The sequence below is a fragment of the Euprymna scolopes genome, chromosome 36 (assembly GCF_053919585.1).
Source record: "Euprymna scolopes isolate OS-2025 chromosome 36, ASM5391958v1, whole genome shotgun sequence".
Lineage (NCBI taxonomy): Eukaryota > Metazoa > Mollusca > Cephalopoda > Sepiida > Sepiolidae > Euprymna > Euprymna scolopes.
In genome coordinates, this window is record NC_136517.1 from 95,169,296 (window position 1) to 95,189,370 (window position 20,075).

Below are 20,075 nucleotides of genomic sequence, written 5' to 3' on the forward strand. Positions count from 1 at the left end.
GTAACGTGCAAAATCTTTTTTTTTTTTTTTTAATTACTTTGTAACTTTTTAGTTTTGTGCACACATCTCTATAAAAAGCATTAGTCTGTTGGTCTGTCATTCTTATATCAAGGAGGGTAGAAAGTGGGACGTGAGTTTATTTTTGATAGCTTTGTAACTGTTGCTTCCTTTCTTTTCTTCTTTAGTCCTTATATTTCATGAACGATGTTTCTGACAAAGAGGGAAGAATTGCTGTTTTCTCGGTCAGAATCGATCCGTCTCGCACTTACGTTTGGCTAGATCTTGACTTTGAAGTACCCTATATACGTGTGTATACGTTGCACTTTTTATTAACTTCTGTCCCATCACTGCAATGTTGTTTTACAAGTACTTTTATGGCGTGTGCTCTGATGAACTCCTAGTGCTTGTGCCCCTTGGATGTGTAGGGGACGCCGGTGACAAACATCCTGCAGTTGAATGATACACAGAAAATTGGCAGTTACAAGGATCATAAATATATGTACATTTATTTACATGAATGAATACAAGTTTTATAAAGATAGTCCATACCTGGACTAGAGTTCAGTAATACGTGTGTGGAGGTAGACGATGCGTATATGAGTTCTTGGTATGCATGTCTAACTTGAGGTGCGATCGTGTGGAGCTAGGGATTGTGCATCCGTCTTGGTCAGAGTCCAGCGACGAAGAGAAAGAAAGGAAGTGACGTATCCAATTTCACCGGATGTATATGTGATGCGTAGCAGTCGCTTACATAACAGAACAAGGAAAGATACGTTGTGTTGCCTTAATGGTTCAGTCTTGTGTCTGTTGGCTGGGAATTTCAATTCCCACAGATGTACATACTCTCAACTAACTCGACAAACAGTAAAATCCCACCTCTTCACTGCAAAGATCCTTAGATGCCACAAAGCCTTTTACCCTAATAATTTCTTCCCTCAGAATGCTAGACTTTAGAATTCCCTTCCTGTTCTTTGCTTCTCTGACTGCACTGACATGCAGAAGTTTGAATGTAATGTGAAAAGACATCTCGCTGCTCAACTATATCTATAACTAGCAGGCCACCCTGCAGTGCTCGGTCGTAAAATAATCACCTGGTAGACATGATCTCGAATAGTAGCCCCTTACATTCAAGTGACAAGACTTGGCCTATGCGGGCTAGTGACCTACACAAACTGGAGATATTCGGCGATCACAGATTTTACTACATCCTCCGTGTCTGCTGGCAACAGTTTGTCCACAACAGTACAATCTGCGCTTGCTGAAGGATCCACTCCCTCCAAAAATCTTTCCTTTCACAGATGCTTTCGTTGGTTCGGGCACACCCTTCGTCAACACTCAGGTGAAGTCATCTGTGGAGTCATCAATCAAAGGCTGGAAGATAAGTCGTGATGGTCAACTCAAAACCTGGTTCAGGACAGTGAAGTAGAATGCTGAACCGATTCTGGGCTCCCACCTTTATGGCGTCCATTGTTGGAACTATGAATGGCTTGCACTTATAACAGAAGCACCCTTGAATTGCCGTGCCTGGTCAGCTAGTGTTTAAAAACATTGTAAAACTCCTTGCCAATCCTCAATATCATAAAATGCATTGTCAATTCTAAAGTACGCACAAACCAAATCTAAATATATCCACATCCATTGTTCTGTGCTTATTTGTTATTATTATTTGTCACATCCTAATTTAAACCCTACTCTTAGCTCTCTTTTGTCTACCTTAGTGAACAGCTTCTTACTTATTGTCTATTGATAAATCCTTTTGTTACTCATTAAACTTACTTCCTTTTCTTTATTCTTTTCTCCTAACACGTGAGGTCGACTATAGTATGATGATAGTGAGAACAATATTAAAGATAAAAATATTATTATTTGAATTGTTCAGACTACAGTTCCCATCTTGAGTGTTATTCTCATAATGTTTCGGCAAAAGTAACTTCCAATCTTCTTCAGGTTTATCTTGTTGAACTTGACAGATTTCCGAGATTGTGTAACATGTTAAAAAGTGCCTTTGGCTCCTGGAAATCATCAGCTGGAATCGAAACCAAAACATTTACTGCGCCAGCCGCATTCTCTACCATTTGAGCTAACCCGGCAAACAGATAAGAAAGTTTTAAAATGAAACCACTTTTATCTATAACTAGCAGGCCACCCTGCAGTGCTCGGTCGTAAAATACACTTAAATAAGATATTTTGATTAATGCAGGTTTTGTATTTATAATTATACTAGCGGGGGTACCCGGCATTGCCCGAGTGTTTGTTTCCGGGACGGGGGGGGGCGGGGAGGGGGGGGAGTTTTAAAAAATGTTATGGTAGGTAAGTAGGAAGGATCAAACCCGGAGTCATGAGTAAAAGTAGGAAAATAAAGTGTGAAAAAAAAAACAAAAAAAAAAACATCTGCAACGTTAACAGTTCGGCCACCAAGAAAAGTCCATTCCAGTTGTTTAGGGAAAAAAAAAAAAACCGACTATGGTAGGTTAGCGCGAACGTGAAAATATAATGTGAATTGTCCAGCACGCTAACCACTACGCCACAGAGCACTGCAGCTTAGTTTAGTGATTTTAAATAACTTCACATGAAAGAACTACGAAGCCAAACCGGTGTTCTCTTCTCAACTGTTCCTTGTGAACGATCCCCAAACGGTGTTAAGTGGTGGCAGGGGGAGGAGGAATTTATTAGAGAGAAAATATTTTACCACTTCCATTGATCTTAACCGATTTTGGCAGTGACTTCTCAGCAGAAAAAGTATAGAAATCTAAGATTATCGAGGAATTTGAGAAATAATAAGCCTATAACACACCTCAGATATTGTTCTGCCGTTTGTGCATATTATATTTGCATGAAATATCTTGATTTTTAATCCTATTAATGTCAAAATCAGACGGGAAAAAATGAGTTCATTTTATTTATATAGAGACTAGCCTGGGTGCCCGGCATTGCCCAGGTGTTTGTAGGTGTATGTTGAGCAAAAAAAAAAAAGTTATAGTAGGCAGGCTCGAACCCATGACATGAAGGTGAAAAAGAAAGTGGAGGTTTGTGCAAGGATGTTGGTTGAGTAAAAAAAAAAAAAGTGGTAGTAGGCAGGCTCGAACCGTAACGCGAAGGAGGAAAAGAAAGTGAAAACGACAATATCGTTAATAATTGAAATTCGGTAAATTTGTTAACTTATATGGAACAGTTTATCAAAAACTTGTTTATGTTAGACTTGAAGACAACCATATTGTAGTCAGCTGGAAAGCAGGAAAACGGAAGATAATTCCACAGGCGTGTAGTTCTAAGAAAGAAGCTTTGTTCATGGAATCTACGTTTAGGTTTAGACACAGATAAAGAGTGGGTGAAACTAGTAATAGTGTTTTCTGCTAGACAGTGTTTTTCTGAAAGTCTGGCGAGGGGGGACCATAGATTGGAGCTCAGTCGAACACTTGCCGTGAAAATAACGATAACGCAGAGACAAACTCGCAACATCTTTTCTATGAGAAAGAGGTTGCAGGGAAGAGAAAAGGACATCCGCTACGAGTCTATAAAGTCTATTTTGAACTCTATAAAGGCAGGGCAAGTCCTTTCTAGCAACTCCTGCCCAGATGTGGCAACAGTATTCCATCCTTGGACGTACCTGGCTCTTATATAGATAGAGAATTGCATCAGCAGTGAGATATCTACTGGATCAATAGATGGTTCCAAATAATCTTCCGTAGTTTGTATGTATGGTTTCATAAATGAAAAGAAATTCGATGTTGAAAGAAAAGCCATTTATTACTGGTCGTTTACACAAGCCGTTTAACACGTATTTCCCAAACCAGCAACTATATGGTAGCATTCTTGCTTTTCCCTTCTCTGGGTCAATTCATTTTTTTCTTAATCTGCAGCTATAACCAGCTGTTATGCATTTAATTCGTTTAACAGTTCACGGCTGCCCAAAAATCTGGCAAAAGTCTAGAGGATTAGCGTGTCTTGCATCTTGTGTAAAAGTTCTTGTCGTCTGCCATGTGGTTAAAAAAAAAACTCTGCCGTGTCGACGCATGCTTTTTTTCGTTCCGCGTCGATGCATGCTTTTTTTTCCTTTTCCTCCGCTGTGACGTCACCTTGTGCCACAGCTTGGTCATTTGCATACATGAGATGCCACCATTGCTACATATGTGCCAGTGGCTTTGTTACACTTGTACCTCTCAGCATAATATCCCTGATCAATCGGACTTGCAGCAGAATCCCACCTTCTTATTATAGAGGTTCCCATATGTCGGAAAACTTTCTTTCTAACAGCTTCTTTCTTTGGACAGCTTTCCTTTGGAATTCCGTCCCTGCTCCCTTGAATGGATTAACATTCAGAAATTTAAACGTAATGTGAACAAAAATCTTGCTGCACAACTCCCTACTTAGAATCCCCACTCCCCTTCCCCAATCTGGCTCCTAATCACATTAACTGCTTGCTGGCAGTCCACCTTGTTTGGGGTCGATAAAAGAAAACACAGAAAACAATTTTTTTTTTTTTTTCGAATATGAGATTTAAAAAAAAATTAATTTAACACTGCTCAAAAATAATTGTGTTTCCAACATCTTCGGACAAAATAAATGTTTACATACTGAGTTCTAAATAAGACCTTATGCCATGTATCTTTTTATCATTTTCCTGGTGAAGCAATTATAGTTGAGTAATTTAACGAACGGCGAAGCACTCTCTCACCTCGTTGGACAATCGCCTAGAGATGGCATCTCAATAAAAAAAATTGGTCCGCATTAACCTCACTGGCTTGCCATCAGGATATGCATCCAGCCTATAAAAATCTTGTTTCAATTAAGAAAATGACTTTCAAACAAACCTTACCAGAGATAAGTTCCTATTTACTTGCCTCCCCACGAGGGCAGAGTTAGGCACAAGGTCGATTTTTAATGTGGGGAAAATCCAGCTCCTCAAAAAGGGGCTCTTATGGATAGGAACAAAAATAAAAATTGCCTCAGTCATGAAGGATATCTCCTCTACTGACTGAGGATAGAAAAGGTGAAGTGTAGCATCAGAACAGATACTACACTTTGATCTTGTTTATATATTTTATTGCTTTTAAAATTTTGTAAATACAATTAAGTAAAAAAACAAAACATTTTCAAACAACAAAATTAGGCACAAGGCCCTACAAGAAATTGGGGAAGGGTTCAGGGTCTTTGTGACTAAAGTGATTAAAAAGTAATAAATGTAGACTTTGGAGTCTTACTCTTGACTGGCAACATTTACCAAAATACCTCATTCACTCTATGGATCTTAAACTAACTAATAAATCCCCAGTGTTTAAGAATCAAAACCATATTTACAATTTAAAAAAAAAAAAAAAAAAAAAAACACTGTGATCTTGACCCGAAGGCTTTTTGTGAAATAAATTTCTAAAAGCTGTCCAGCATATGCCAGCATGTAAACTGGACAGTTATTACAACTACTGTTTTCACTCCTGGTTGCCTCTTCCCATGTTAAGAATGTTTTTTTTTTTCTAAATAGTAAGGCAAAATAAAGCTCAATTCTAAAATTTAACAAACAGAATGTAATAGAGCTTTAAATAAGTAAAATGTCTAATCAATTATATCATACTGTGATTAAATATCAATTGCAGAGTCGGCAAAAAAAATCTTACACATGTTTCGGTAGAAAAATTAACAACTTACTTGAACAAATCCAAGTTATCATATGACCCTCCCTCACTTCCTCCCCTTTCCCCTGAAACACATGTAAGATTTTTTTTTGCTTTGAAATTAACATTAAATCACTGATACCAATATCAAAGCGGCATTCACCCTAGGCAGATTGAACTGGCTTTCTCTAAAGGGGGAAGTTTCATGGGAAATATCAGATTTATAAGCAGTTACCAGTTACTTGTAAGCAGTCCCCAGTCGTTATACCACAGTATGATATAATTTTAATCTAGCATTTTATATATATATATATATATATATACTAGCAAAAGTACCCATCGTTGACTGGGTTCAAAAACAGCCAACAGAAAATGGACTCTGATTTATGAAAATATGATAGGTTATGAAAAGGAAGGGTTGTAAAGAGATAGCTTCGAATTTGGGGGTATGAAAACCAAAGCAAAATATGATGAAAGTAAAAATAAAATAGATAAACCCCATAATTTATTATACCATACCTATTCACACTGCAACACTTATCACAATATTCTGTGAATCTATATTAAAAAACCTTGTTAAACTTTGTGACATATTTCCATTCTATGGAGGTCAGGCGCGAACGAACACCCCATAATTTTATTATACCATATTTCTTCAAACTGAAACATAATTATCAAAGTATACTTACGCAGATAGATATGAAAAGTCTTTATTAAAGTTTGTGCCTATCTCCATTCTATGGAGGCCAGACGTAAACGCAGACCCCACAATTTTATTATACCATCCCTATTTAATTTAAAACATACTTATCAAAGTATTATTATGTACATCTATATCAAAAACACTTAATTTTTAAATTTTTTATTTCCATACTTTGTGGACTAGGCGCGTACGCAGACTCCACAATTTTAATGAATCATCATTATGCCAGATCAAACATACCCATTCCTGTGTCTCGATACATCTTCTATCATTATATGTGATCAGTTTTCTATAATAGTCAACCATATAGGAGCCTATTCGTGACTACACACACACACACACACAGACATTCAGCTTTATATTATAAGATATATATAGTCTTATTTATAGTATTCCGAATTTTACTGGGTTTATATAATTAAAAATTCAGTAATTGTTCATGTACCAATAAGTTTTAAGTAAAAAAAAAAGAGATGACTTAAACTGTAAGCTACAAAATTATCATATTTCATAATTGAGCATTTACATATTGTTTTAACAAAAACCAAGACTTCAAAGAATGGGTTGATAGCACAAATAGTGTATTTCATTGTTAGTTACAATTCTTTCAAGACTATTCGGACAAATTCAAACATTATGTCGTTTGAAAATTTTCACAAGAACAGCTTTTCGTCAGACTTGTAGAAATTTTCATTTTTAACAATAAAACATTATGGAAACCATTTTCCTTATAAGGAAAAGAAAACAAGCGAAAATATTTTACTATATCTCATCCTTGTAAAGTTATATATATATATATATATATATATATATATATATATATATATGCCAGTCATTCAAACACTCTGGATTGTCTAAAGTCTGCGCCTGAATTGAGCATTTATTAGTTCTTCATTATCATGGCAATTGTTTGGTAGCTCGAAGATAAGGGCTTAGCAAATGGAGTCAAAAGTAACTTTGTGGCTTGGTTTGAATCTCTCAACCGGCAGGAATTGTCATCCTACACTGATGATTGCATCAGCATTAAACACCAGTGTCTGTAGATATAAAAGAATAATTATTATTTAATTGTAATATATATATAAATATATATATATATATATATATATATATATATATATCCATACTGGAGCAACACTCACCCTAGGTTGGTTGAAGCAGCTTCCTATATATATGCCTATATATATATAAATAAAAAGGAACAAATTGAATTATGTATACATCAATGTTTTGTCTTTATTTCGAGACTTCCTCTGGATGAATGAGATTAAGAAAACAAAAACACCAGTACAAATATTTGAAAATTTTTCATGTGCAAAGTGTGACGCTGTTCTATTTCAGAAACGGAATAAGACGTTCTAAATTCAAAAAAAGGAGTGGGGATTGCGTTGTTAAAGAGAGGGAGATTTTTAATAACGTCATATAGTCGTTAATATGTTTTTAAAAGATATGAACGCAGTTAATATTCTTTCTGAAAAAAATATATCCGTTAAAATTCACATATAGGTGTGTAACAGAAATGAAATGAGTGTGTGTTTTTTTTATGCAATTCATTGATTGAGATTATATGTATTATTTATTACAGGGTGTGTTTCTATGGTGTGAGAAGGTTAACCTGTGTCTACAGTTAAATTATGTTAATAAAAGTTTACTTATTAATGGCGCTATGTTATAGAAACCTGCATGTTGTTTAATTGTGCTTGAATTTGCGATAAGTGCTGATTAAAGAAGTCTCCGGCGCGGTTTATTTGAAATAAGTTTAACCATTTTTGCTTGTTTAAGGTGTGATTATGCTGCAATGAATGAGAAAATAATGCACTTAGTGAATTGCTATCTTTTATATCTCTTTTGTGTTTATTGATCCTTTTTTCTAATTTACGCTGGGTTTCACCAATGTATCTATGATGGCAATTTTGGCACGAAACAGTGTATACGCCTGCATTGGAAACTGGTTTGTTTTGGAGATGTTTTGTTGTTTTTAATACTTGTCTTATAATTTGTGATGTTGTTTGTATGATTGGAATCAATAGTTTGTTTAGTGCTTTGCAAATTATTGTATCATTGGTGTGTGTGTAGGTAAAAGAAGATGTCTGTTTATGAGAGAAAGGTCTGGTATATATGATTTTTGATTATTTATCCCGGAAAATATTTGTGTGGCTTTTCGCTTAGCATTTAATATGAAATATATGGGATATTGCAAGGTTTTCAAAATGTTTGTGAGGTATTTGAATTCTTCGTCCAGATATTATGTATATGTTGCCATACATTCTGGAAATTCATGTTTCAATTGGCGACCCCATAGCTTTGGATTTGTGACCCACAGGTTGGGAACCCATGGTTTAAATATATATAAAATATCACACCTAAGAGTATTCTCTACAAAGCCACCATTCGCCTATGCATGGAGTATTGTTGCTACATCTGGACTGGTGTGTCTACTGCTAGTCTCTCCCTCTTTGATAGGGTCCAAAAAAGAGTCTTCAACCTAATAGGTTCTGTTTTGTCAACTAAGCTCCAACTCCTGTCCCATTGCCATAATATTGCATCCCTGTGCCCGTTTTACAAATATTTTAATGGAATGTGCTCTGATGAACTTCTTGCGCTTGTGCCCCCTTGACATACATATCCCTGATAAACCCGCTTAGCAACAAAATCATTTCCCTTTACTGTTGAGGTCCTTAAATGCCAGAAATCTTTCTACTCTAATAGTTTCTTCCCTCGAACAGCTCGACTTTGGTATTCCCTTCCTGCTACCTGCTTTCCTGACTGTACTGATATGCAGAAGTTTAAATGTAACGTACACCAACATCTTGTTAACCTTTCTTGTACATGATCTCAATTAGTAGCCCCTTACGTCCAAGTAGCGATATACCTTGTTTGGTTAGAACAGGAGTAAAATAAATAAATTAATTGTAGTGATTCAATGAATTTCAAAAAACCCTTATTGAAATGAAGTGTTTGAGTTTCATATAAAAGATTTTTATTATTCTAAGCAAGACAATGAATGCTTTAGAAATTTAATCTCCTTAACCTATAGGATTTCGATGTCTACCATCTCATCAGAGGAGAGAAAATATAAGCAAATATTTATAAACGTATGTATCCTATTTGCTAAAGTCAGTGAGACATGGAAAGTCAAAATTAAAAGAATTAATTAATCCGAAGTCATGTAGCAAGAGGATGTACAATTTTCATATCCTTTTCTTCAAATCCTCTTGCTACAGGACTTCTGATTAATTATTTTGACTTTGACTTTCCATGTCTCACTGAGTTTAGCAAATAGGGTACATACCTTTATAAATATTTGCTAATATTTTCTCTCTTCTGATGAGATGGTAGACATCAAATTGCACTGTAGTGATCTTACTGTTGATTTTATAAACTTATTTTTATATATATCATGGCTTGAATTGAAGTTTAAAATGGAAAAGCCAAGTATCATGGCTCAGTTACACAGAAACATTCATGTCAAATGTGCCCCTGTCGTCTCAAGGAACCTACTCTTTTTATATGCAGTGCCTTTTTGCTTGTGTGGTAATAAAACTCCTCAAATGCACTTGTGATATTAGGCTGTATAAGGTGTTAACTTCGGTCAAAATCGTCTGTTCCTTCTTTTATTGGATTTTTTTTTATTATTATCATAGACATTCGATACAAAAGCTATCTAAGAACGCTGCCAGATACATAAAGTACATTTGTGTGAAATTTTTGAAGTCCCTAGGGAACACACACGCACAGTTCGTTTTTTTTTTTTTTTTTTACAAGGTGGTCACCACTTATTAAGGCCCAGAAACCACTCGGGGATAAGGGTTATTGCGTGTACAGTACGTTAGTGTTGAAATTTGATAAAGTGTCTTACTTCAGGGGGCGGTTCATCAGGAATTTGTTTATGTTGGACTTGAAGACATCCAGGTTGTAATCAGATGGAAAACAGGCAGACTGAAGAGAGTTCCACAGGCGTGCACTTCTAAGAAAGAAGCTTTGTTTATGGAATCTACGTTTTGGTTTTGGCATAGATAAAGAGTGGGGAAAATTTTTGACAGTGGTTTCAGCTGGGCAGGTGTTTTTTGTGAAAGATTGGCAAGGGGGGACCAGAGATTGGAGCTCAGACGAACACTTGTCATGGAAATAACGATAAAACAAAGACAGGCTCGCAACATCTCTCCTGTGGGAGAGAGGTTGCAGGGAAGAGAAAAGGGCACCTTCCCCACTAAGCCACGAAGCCTATTTTGTACTCTGTCAAGGCAGGATAGGCTGGTTTTAGCAGCTCCTGCCCAGATATGGCAACAGTACTCCATCCTTGGGTATACTTGGCTATAGATAGAGAATTGCATCAGCAGTGAGATATCTTCTGGAGTGGTAGAAGGATCCCACCATTTTTCCAGCGACCTTGACAATAGACTTGATGTACGTGTTCCATTTAAGATCAGGAGTAAAGTTCAAGCCCAGAAGCTTATCAAAACATGGAGCTTCCCCTAGTCAAGAGCCATCTATTTCAATAAATGCCAGATGGGGATCAGAGCGTTGATGATGTAAAGATAGAAGCTTGGTTTTGGATGCATTAAAAGTAACCAGCCATCTCTTCCCCCACTGTACCACACACTCGAGATCAGAAGAGAGAGAATCAGAGAGAACTTTGTCATTTACGGCCTTTGATGTGTTGCCATAGATGGTCGTGTCATCAGCATAGATGTCAACAAATGATTTAAGTATGTGTTTTGGGAGATCATTGATGTAGATCAGAAAGAGAGTTGGGCCCAGGATTGACCCCTGAGGGACTCCAGCATTAATACTGAGGGCCTCTGATTTTTGCCCATCAACCACTACTCTTATGAGCCTATCAGAGAGAAATGATTTAATGACCGAGAAAACATTTCCAGTTATACCGTAGCTGGAAATCTTGTGAAGTAGGCCCTTATGCCATTCTTTATCGAAGGCCTTTGATATGTCAAGAGTAATTGCCCTAGAGAGGTAGCCTTTGTCAAGAGATTCACTAATCCTATGAGATATAACCGTTAGCACATCTGCTGTAGATCTGGCAGAACGGAAACCATATTGCATGTCACCTAGAAGGTTATTTCTGTTGAGGTGGTTGACTACTTCTCTATGTTATATGGATTCCAGCAACTTATTCCTGACACACAGAAGACTTATTGTTTTATATATTAGTAGAAAGGAAACAGATACATTATTACAAGATACTATGAGATATCATAGAATTAAGTAAACAGAATCCGTTTTAATGTTAATATAGTTAGGACAGAAGAAATAATTTTTGCATTTATTCATTTAGGTTAGAAGATTAAATATTTAATTGGGCACTATTATATTCTATACAAATATTTCTAAATAGTATGTATTAATAGTGCTCAATGCTATGACATGTAGAGCAGCTATAATATTATTGTACACTAGATTTTTTAGCCTGTTAAAAACGTGCAAAAGTTACAACCCATTGACTTAGAATAAGTGCTTTATGGCAAATTGATAGTTAAATATGGTTAAATTTGTGTTCATTTTTGCATTAAACACTCATCCTTATTAATCCTTAACTTTTGCATTGAATGGATAGCATTAGTTTGCTGCACCTTGTCATAACAAAGGTCCATACAAAATTTCAGCCAGATCGGGCCAGTACTTTCTGAGAAAAAAATGGAATAGACAGAAAGACAGATGAAGAAATATGGTATAAATGACTTATACCGACGTTCTTTTAACCTAACGGTTTACTTCATAGTCATATAACTTAACGCAAAAATCAAGTTTATTTATTTAAAACAGTAATGTATACAAATTCAAATTTTTTTTTTTCCGTTAATATACACATTGCGCTCATTCGCCAATTCGAAATGTTTGTCAGAAAAAAAATTATGAAACGAAGATAAAAAAATTTCTCTCGCTTTTCACTGAACCTTTCGATGTAAACTCGTTAATTTACCTGAAAAAAAAAAACTGTTGACCTATATGTCTTCTCATATTTCAAATGATAAGATTCCTGGTTGTGGATTTGAAATTGGCGAAACCTTTGCTGGGGTAAATATCAGCATTATACTTCAAATAAAGATTCCCATTTATCATTTGAAAAAAATATACAGTTGCTACGAAGCCAAAAAATGTCTTTTTGTCCACCACATACCCCATGTCCCACCCCAGTAACTGTCGTTATTGATAGCTTAAGCTGTTACAGCCAAGGAGTGGTAGTTGTTGTTGTTACGTCCGCTGTTAGGGCTAATCACTAACAACTGTTATCAGTGGACAATTAGCAGGACACACACACACACGCACATGCTGTGTTCGTTCTTATTCAAAGGTGTGACCTTCGCACATAACAGGCTTTGAGGAATAACTGAAGACGATTAAAAAAAAAAAATTATTTTACTTTTTTGTAAAAAACATTTTTATTGGACGTTATATCACGTACAAACCCACCCTCTCACCGAGGCGGCGACCACTTTCTATTCGTAACGTTCCAAAGTTGCACAATTTAATATTGCTTTTTGCGGCCTGGTCTTACCTCCAATTATTTAACATAAGGTAAGTATTTTTTTTATATTATCGTCAGGTGTTTTAATAGAAGATTGCGATTTTTCTCATTTGTAAATAATTTTCGTTTCTTGTATATCTAAAATGAAGCATAACTTCCATGGACAGCATCTTCCCATCTGCTGAATGCAGTATTACAGTGCTGCTTCCCATGGTCATTTTCAAGTCTTGTTGAACCGTTCTCTATTTAAGGACGGCTCAAGAAGAATTAGTTAATTTCTGTTTCTGAATTTTTGAGATGAGGTTTGATTATTTGGATTATTTGGACGACTGTTCTTATCCTGAGTGTTATTCTTGCAACGTTTCGGCCAATGTAACCTCCGACCTTCAGGTGTATCTTGTCGAACTTGTGAATCTGTATGGAATTTTTCAACAGAACCCTTTATTTAAGCCATAGATAACATGCTCTTGTTCTGTCAGCCATGATCGGGTAGAAAGATTCCCAAGTTTGACAAGATACGTCTGAGGAAGGTCGGAGATTACATCGACTGAAACATAATGAGAATAACGCTTAAGATGAGAACATTAGTTTGAATAATTGAAATAAAATTACATTTCTCACCATTTCGTGGACTATTTTAATTCACTCTATAATATTGTTCATCGCCAGATAACATTTAGCCTTGAGTGGCCTTTGGGCTTTGATTAACGTAGACATATTAGTAAAAAAAAAATTAATCAAACAATCTATAATTTTTAAACCCCCTAAAAGCTGCAGCAAAATTCTTTATTATCTTTTTTTTTTTTTTAATTTTTTTTTTTATTCAATTTTCACCCCAAACGAGGCACAGTGTCACTTTGATGTAGGGGGCTACTATCGGGGACATAAGTTACAGGGATATTATGAAGGGAGATGAGCAGCAAGATGTCTGTTCACATTACACTTGAACTTCTGCATGTCAGTACAGTTGGGAAAGCAGAATCCTGAAAGTTCTGGAGAATAAACTATTAGAGTAGAAGGCTTTCTTACACTTAGGGATCTCTATTGTGTAGGGGTAGAATTTCGTATGAATCCAAAGATTCTATTGTTGGCATTGGTTTCCCTGATATTTTTCTAATCAGAATTCTTTCTAGAAAGACATTGGAGATTACGATAGGGACCATGTGAAAGTGCCAACATCCTAAGTGAAAATAAATCTTGTGGAACGAACTGAATTCGAACTTGGATCACCCAGGTCATCAGTCCGAGTCGTTAACCACTCGACCACCGTCATCTCTCATCTTATATGAAAAAAAATAAATAAATAAAATTCAAATTTGCAATAATTTTCGTATCAATGCAAATTTTAGTGTTCATCTGTAACTGAAGCTACGTCACATTTTACAAAAATCTGCTGACAATATTCAACCATTTAAAAAAAAATTTCATTGCTCTCTTGAAACTATGATTGAATTTCTACTGCATATTATTTTTACAATTTTTTTTCATAACTAGAAGTCTATCTGTCCCAGGATAGGTAAAACGAATCCCCCGAACAGAACAGTGTTTTTTTTTTTTCATTTTTATGCCACTTTATGAAAATAAAAATATAACGATATCAAACCTCATATTTAGAATCCTAATTCCCATTTTGATCAAAATCAATTACATGATTTGTCTAAAATTTAAGGCTTAAGCCTAAGTGATCTTTGGAAGAAATTGAAATTCAGAAAATCTTGCTGCTGGCTTTTCAACCCTTGTGTCACATCTTTCCATTGTTTGGGTGGGGGAGGTAAATAAATCTTCATTATGCCATTCAGTTTAGCATCTGTATTTTACATGCTGTCATGTGTTGAATGGCTTTTTAGAAAATGCCTTCCAAACTAACTTATCTCTGGCCAGGTCTTTATTTATCCCTCTTTCTTTCAAATTCATCCTCCTATGGTTTTCCTTGTTGTACTTCTATCAACTGACCCTGCTATCTCAACTGTTCTGCATCTACTAACCCAAGAACTCTCATCTGCTATTTCAATGTGACCATACCAACAAAGTCTCATGTTTTGCGCATATCCCCCTATACTTTTTGTTTTTTATAGTTGATAGATTTATACGAATGAATTTCAACATGACTTGAAATAGCATCCAGTGATGAGACTTCAATTTGGGATTTTTTTTTTTTTTTTTTTGCGTGGGTGGGTGGGAGAGGGAGTCACCTGTTATCTCTTTCTTTGTTAATAAAATTTTCTCTTGGATGAAATGAATATGTACGATTGGTTTGTCACAATAAAAGCGTTATTTTTTTTTTTTTACAAGGGAGTCATCCCTTGTCAAGTTCCGAAGGCCACTCAAGAATAAGGGTGCATAGGTGTAAGATGATCACTGAGACAACAACATAGCGATCGTTATTGGTGGAAATTGTGTATAATTTGATTATTTAAGGAGACTGCTCAACAAGAACTTGTTTACATTGGACTTGAAGACAACCATGTTGTAGTTTACTGGAAAGCAGTCCAGTGGAACAGAATTCCACAGGTGGGCAGTTCTAGGAGAGAAGTTTTGTTCATGGAATTGGCATTTAGATTTAGACACAGATAGAGAATGGGCAACATTGTTGATAGTGGTTGTAGTTAGATGAGTGCTTTTTGTGAAAGTTTTGCAGGAGCAACCATAGATTGAAGCTCAGACAAGCACTTGCCATGAAAATGATGATAGAGCAGAGACAAGCTTGCAACGTCTCTTCTTTGGGAAAAAAGTTGAAGAAAAGAGAAAAGGGCATCACCTACAAGGTTTTAAAGTCGGGTTTGAACTATGTTAATGCAGGATATGATGTTCTGACCAATTCCTCCCCAAATATGGCAAGAGTACTCCATTTTAGGGAGCATTTAACTCTTTACAAGTAGAGGATTGTGTTGGAAGTGAGCTTCCTTCTTGAAGCAGTAGAATGTTGCAACCATTTATTTCAAACTTACATGACTTGGATGCATCTAAAATGTTTTGATTCAATTTTTTTTAATGAAAATCACTTCAGACAAGGCATGAAGCCACTTGATGTAAGGAGCCCCAAAAAATGCTATTTCAAGGTCAAAAACTTGCCAACGATAAATATTAGAAAGAATAGATTCTGACCCAGAAAACAGCAATTTTTCCCCCTTTTATTACAAACATCGCTCGTGGAATGTGAGGACTAAACGACAAAAATAAAGAAAATTATGAGGGTGCCGAAATGAAACCTAAATTCCACTTTCTACTCTCCTTAAAAGTTCCAAAACTAAAAAAACCCCGCTGAGAGATAGTAGACCAAATCTTCTCCTGTTTGGCAAAAAATTATGAGTTGCAAACTGTTTTTTCTTTCTTCACTCTTTCCCTTTTATCAACAAAACCTGCATATCAACCATTAAAATAAAATCTGTTCCCACGCAGAAAGACAGGTTTGTTTCGTTACAATTTTTGTGGAGAAACATTTTTACAGTTCTGGATTTTTTAGATGAGTATTGGTTATTCGTGTTATTTGGATTAATCGGACTACTGTTCTCATCTTGAGTGTGATTTATACAATGTTTTGGTTGATGTAATCTTCAACCTTCTGTATTTAGTAGTGTTGGGAGGATTCCAATATTTTTCCCAATTCCGATACATTCACTGATTCCAATTCTATATAAATCTCTAAATATTTAACTATAAAATTGTTTCTTCTGATCGCCATAAAAACACACGTTAAATGTGCAGATATTTTCTCAAACGTAAAAATACATTTGTGAGGGATGATCTATCGATTTTAGTTTTACTGGTAATTTATTAAAATCGATAGATTTTCATTATTTTGTCATTGCTATCAGCAGTTGAATGTTTTGCTTTAAATTATGGGCACAAATTTTTCCGATATCCTCAAAAGTTTCGATTTTTTTTGATTCCCGATTCCGATTAATTGTCTCAACACTAGTATTTAGGTTTTAATTAAAAGTAAAATAAAAAAAAAAAAAAATTATCAAACAACAATGGCCTCTCATTTTCAAATTTTTTTAAGAACTTACGATTGGTTAATGGTTCTAATTAAACTTTAACCCCCCCCTCCCTTTTTGCTATAAATAATTTAGAAGAAATATTTCGTAATTTTTTGTTTGATGATTTTTATTCATTTTATTTAAAATTTTGCTTTTAACTAGGACTTAAATATGAAACATTGGAAGTATAGAGCTAACCCTTTCCCATATCAAACATGGTGACTTATATACCTGAAGAAGGTCAGAGGTTACATCAACCAAAATGTCGTACGAATAACACTCAAGATGAGAACATTAGTCCAAAATAAATCTAAACGTAGATTCCATGAACAAAGCTTCTTTTTCAGAACTTCCCGCCTTTGAAACACAGTTCCACTGGCCTGCTTCCCAGTTGAATGCAACATAGTGGCCTTCAAATCCAATGTAAACAAGTTTTTGTCAAGCCATTCCCATAAATAATCAAATTCTACCCAGTTTACACTATTAACGATTACCACACTGTCATCTTGCATTCATTAAACTTTATCCTCAAGTGGCCTTTGAGCCTTGATAAGTGGTTACTTCCTTGTAAAAGTAATAATGCAGAAACTTTTTTGTTTATTTAGTAACAAAAATGTTATTTAGTATTTATTATCTACACTCCTAGAAATTTTTTTTTTTGGTATTGATATTCATATTAAAAACCCATTTTTCTATTTAGTTATTTATTTGATTCCCCACGTAAGCAAATGTGACACAAGGCTGTTTTTTAATGTGGAGAGCGAGGGGAGGGGGATCAGTTCCCCCGAGAGGGAACTGGATAGTGACAATTGGTATGAAGGGTTTCTCCTACATTGACCAAAACTGATTGCTCAAGAGAGCAATGGTCTAATATGTGGGGTTGCCCCCACGTATAACTTTGACTGCAGCATCTGCCGAAACAGCTACTACACTTTGATAACAGAAAAAAGATCTTGGCCCAAAGGCCAAGAAGAAAAAGAAGAAGATTTATACTTGCGTAATATTTGCGTAAAACGGTTATAGTAAACACAAACGTTTTTCTGTATATATTTATGCATGCGTATATATATTTATTTAAAAAATTTTGCCTACCAAACTCCTGTCAATTTTTGATCTATAGACATGAAACTTAATATATAGGGTATTCGAACACACGTAGAACTTTATATTTGGGTTTTAGCCGGGGAAAATCGGTGCAAAAGTGTGAAAATTAAAAAAAGGGAATTTGCCAGGTGGAGATCGAACGACGGCATTACGAATATGCATGTGTAACGTAATAGCTATTGGTTCAGGGGTTAATTTTTAGCCTAGCAGCAAACATTTCTTCCTATCTCAGGCATTAATGCCAAAGGAAAAAGTAAATCATAAGCTAAACGTTTTGGTTTCGATTCTTAGTGATGGCGCATGAGTTATTTATTTTTTTTTTTAACTTTTTAAATCATTACTTTAGTATAGTGTCCAAGATGATCTATAAATATAAAAGCGAAAATGTATGTATGTGTGTATGTGTTCGCTTTTTCTGTGTGTCTACAAAAGGCTTTTTTCAGAGAAGCGGTTGGTCGGTTCATAACTTTTTAAAACTTTTTATATCACATACGAATCGTAATATCTCAGAGTTAACAACGAAGCTTGCCTGTGTATTTAATTTGCTTGATTTCGGGAAGATAAATATTCAACATTTGTTGCTCGCCGCTGGGGGGGGGGAAGCGTTCAACAGTAAATGAAATCCCGCAGTCAAACTTGACCTCATGAACTCGCGCACCTGCTAAATCCAAGTAATTAAATAAATTCAAACGCATTTCCGTTAGCATGTCGCGGTGGGGCAATGGTTAACGTCGCACGTTTTTTTTTCACAACTTTGCCTCAATGGTTCGGGTTCGATCCTCATACTTACTTTTTTTTTTTAACCCCCCACACACCTCCAAACACCCGGGCAACGCCGGGTACCCCTCGCTAGTATGATAATAAATATGAAATCTGCATTAATCAAACTATCATGTTTAAGCATATTTTACAGCCGTGCAATACCGGGCAGCTTGCTAGTTTAACTATAAAAGGCCAACCGGTAGAGAAAGCCTCCTGTAAAGATTGTGTTTATTCAAAAACCAAGAGATAAGAAACATGAGAACATTTTTGTTGTCTACAGATGTTTTTTTTTTTTTTTTTTTTTTCTTCTTTTTTTTTTTTTTCGTTTTTTTTTCTTTTTTTTCGTTTTTTTTCTTTTTTTTTTCTTTTTTTTTGCAGATGTGAAAATTTTTTTTTCTTTTCTTTTTTTTGAGCTTATTTTTTTTCTTTTTAAATTTTTAAATACATTTTTTTTTTAATAAATATCCAAAGAAAATTATCCCTTGTAAAATTTAATTAACCCCAAACTACAGTGAGATGTTTGTCCACATTACATTTTAATTTCTGCTTTTTTTTTTTTTTTCAAACAAGTGAGTAGCCATCAAGTCATTTATCAAGGCCCAAAGGCCACTCAAGTCTAAGTGTTAATGAGTGCATGGAGGTCACCGGGACAAGAATGTAGTAATCGTTAGTGGTGGAAATTGGGTAGAATTTGATTCTTTAAAGAACTTATTTACATTGGACGTGTTGGTACAGTCTTGGAAACAGGTAACAGGAAGGGAATTCCGAAGGCCAGCGGTTTAAGGAAAGAAGTTATTACATATATGCTAATGTATATAAATTTAATTATTAATTGAATAAGGAGAATACATCAATTGAGGTGTAGATTTACACTCTCAATTCATGTATTCTCCCTATTGAATCAATGATTAAATTTACATGCATTGGTATTTTTATATTATTGTTCTTTCTCTTGTATATAAGCTCCTCCTCCTCCTCCTCCTCAGTTGTTGAACTTTGGATTATTCTGATAAATCTCCTTTTAAAGACGTTTTCTAATTCTCTTTGCCCCCCCCCCATATATATATATATAAAAGTGAATGTGTCTGCGTGTCTGTCTATGTACATTTCCCTACACAATAACTCTGTTAATTTTTAGTCTACAGACTCGAAATTTGATATACAGAGTACTGAGATTTTGGAAAATCTATGTGCTTGGTTTTCGGCCAGAAATTTGGCTGTTAAGGGGTCAAAGTTCAACGATTTGACCTTTGAGAACTCTATCAAACTCCTCCGACAATTTGGGGTCTAAACACTTGAAATTTTAGATATAGGTTCCTTGGGCATGGATCTAACTTTATAACTTGATTTGAGCTCAAAACAATAAATATTAACGGGTCATAATAGGAGTCAAAGTTAAAAAAAATTGACCTCTGTGGTCTCTACCAAATTAC

The 20,075-nt window shown here is 35.3% G+C and overlaps 1 protein-coding gene across 4 annotated transcripts in view; it reads left to right on the forward strand.

The window, feature by feature from the left end:
* LOC145260690 (thyroid receptor-interacting protein 11-like) overlaps positions 1 to 20,075 on the forward strand; it is a 183,818-nt gene that overhangs the window by 36,273 nt on the left and 127,470 nt on the right. The window contains exon 1 of one of the 4 annotated variants that reach the window (XM_080119092.1): positions 12,516 to 12,846. The exons of the other annotated variants lie outside the window; for them this stretch is intronic. The gene's annotated coding sequence lies outside the window, so the exon portion shown is untranslated. Of the gene's footprint in view, positions 1 to 12,515; positions 12,847 to 20,075 lie in introns of those variants that run through there. 4 annotated transcript variants of the gene reach the window in all.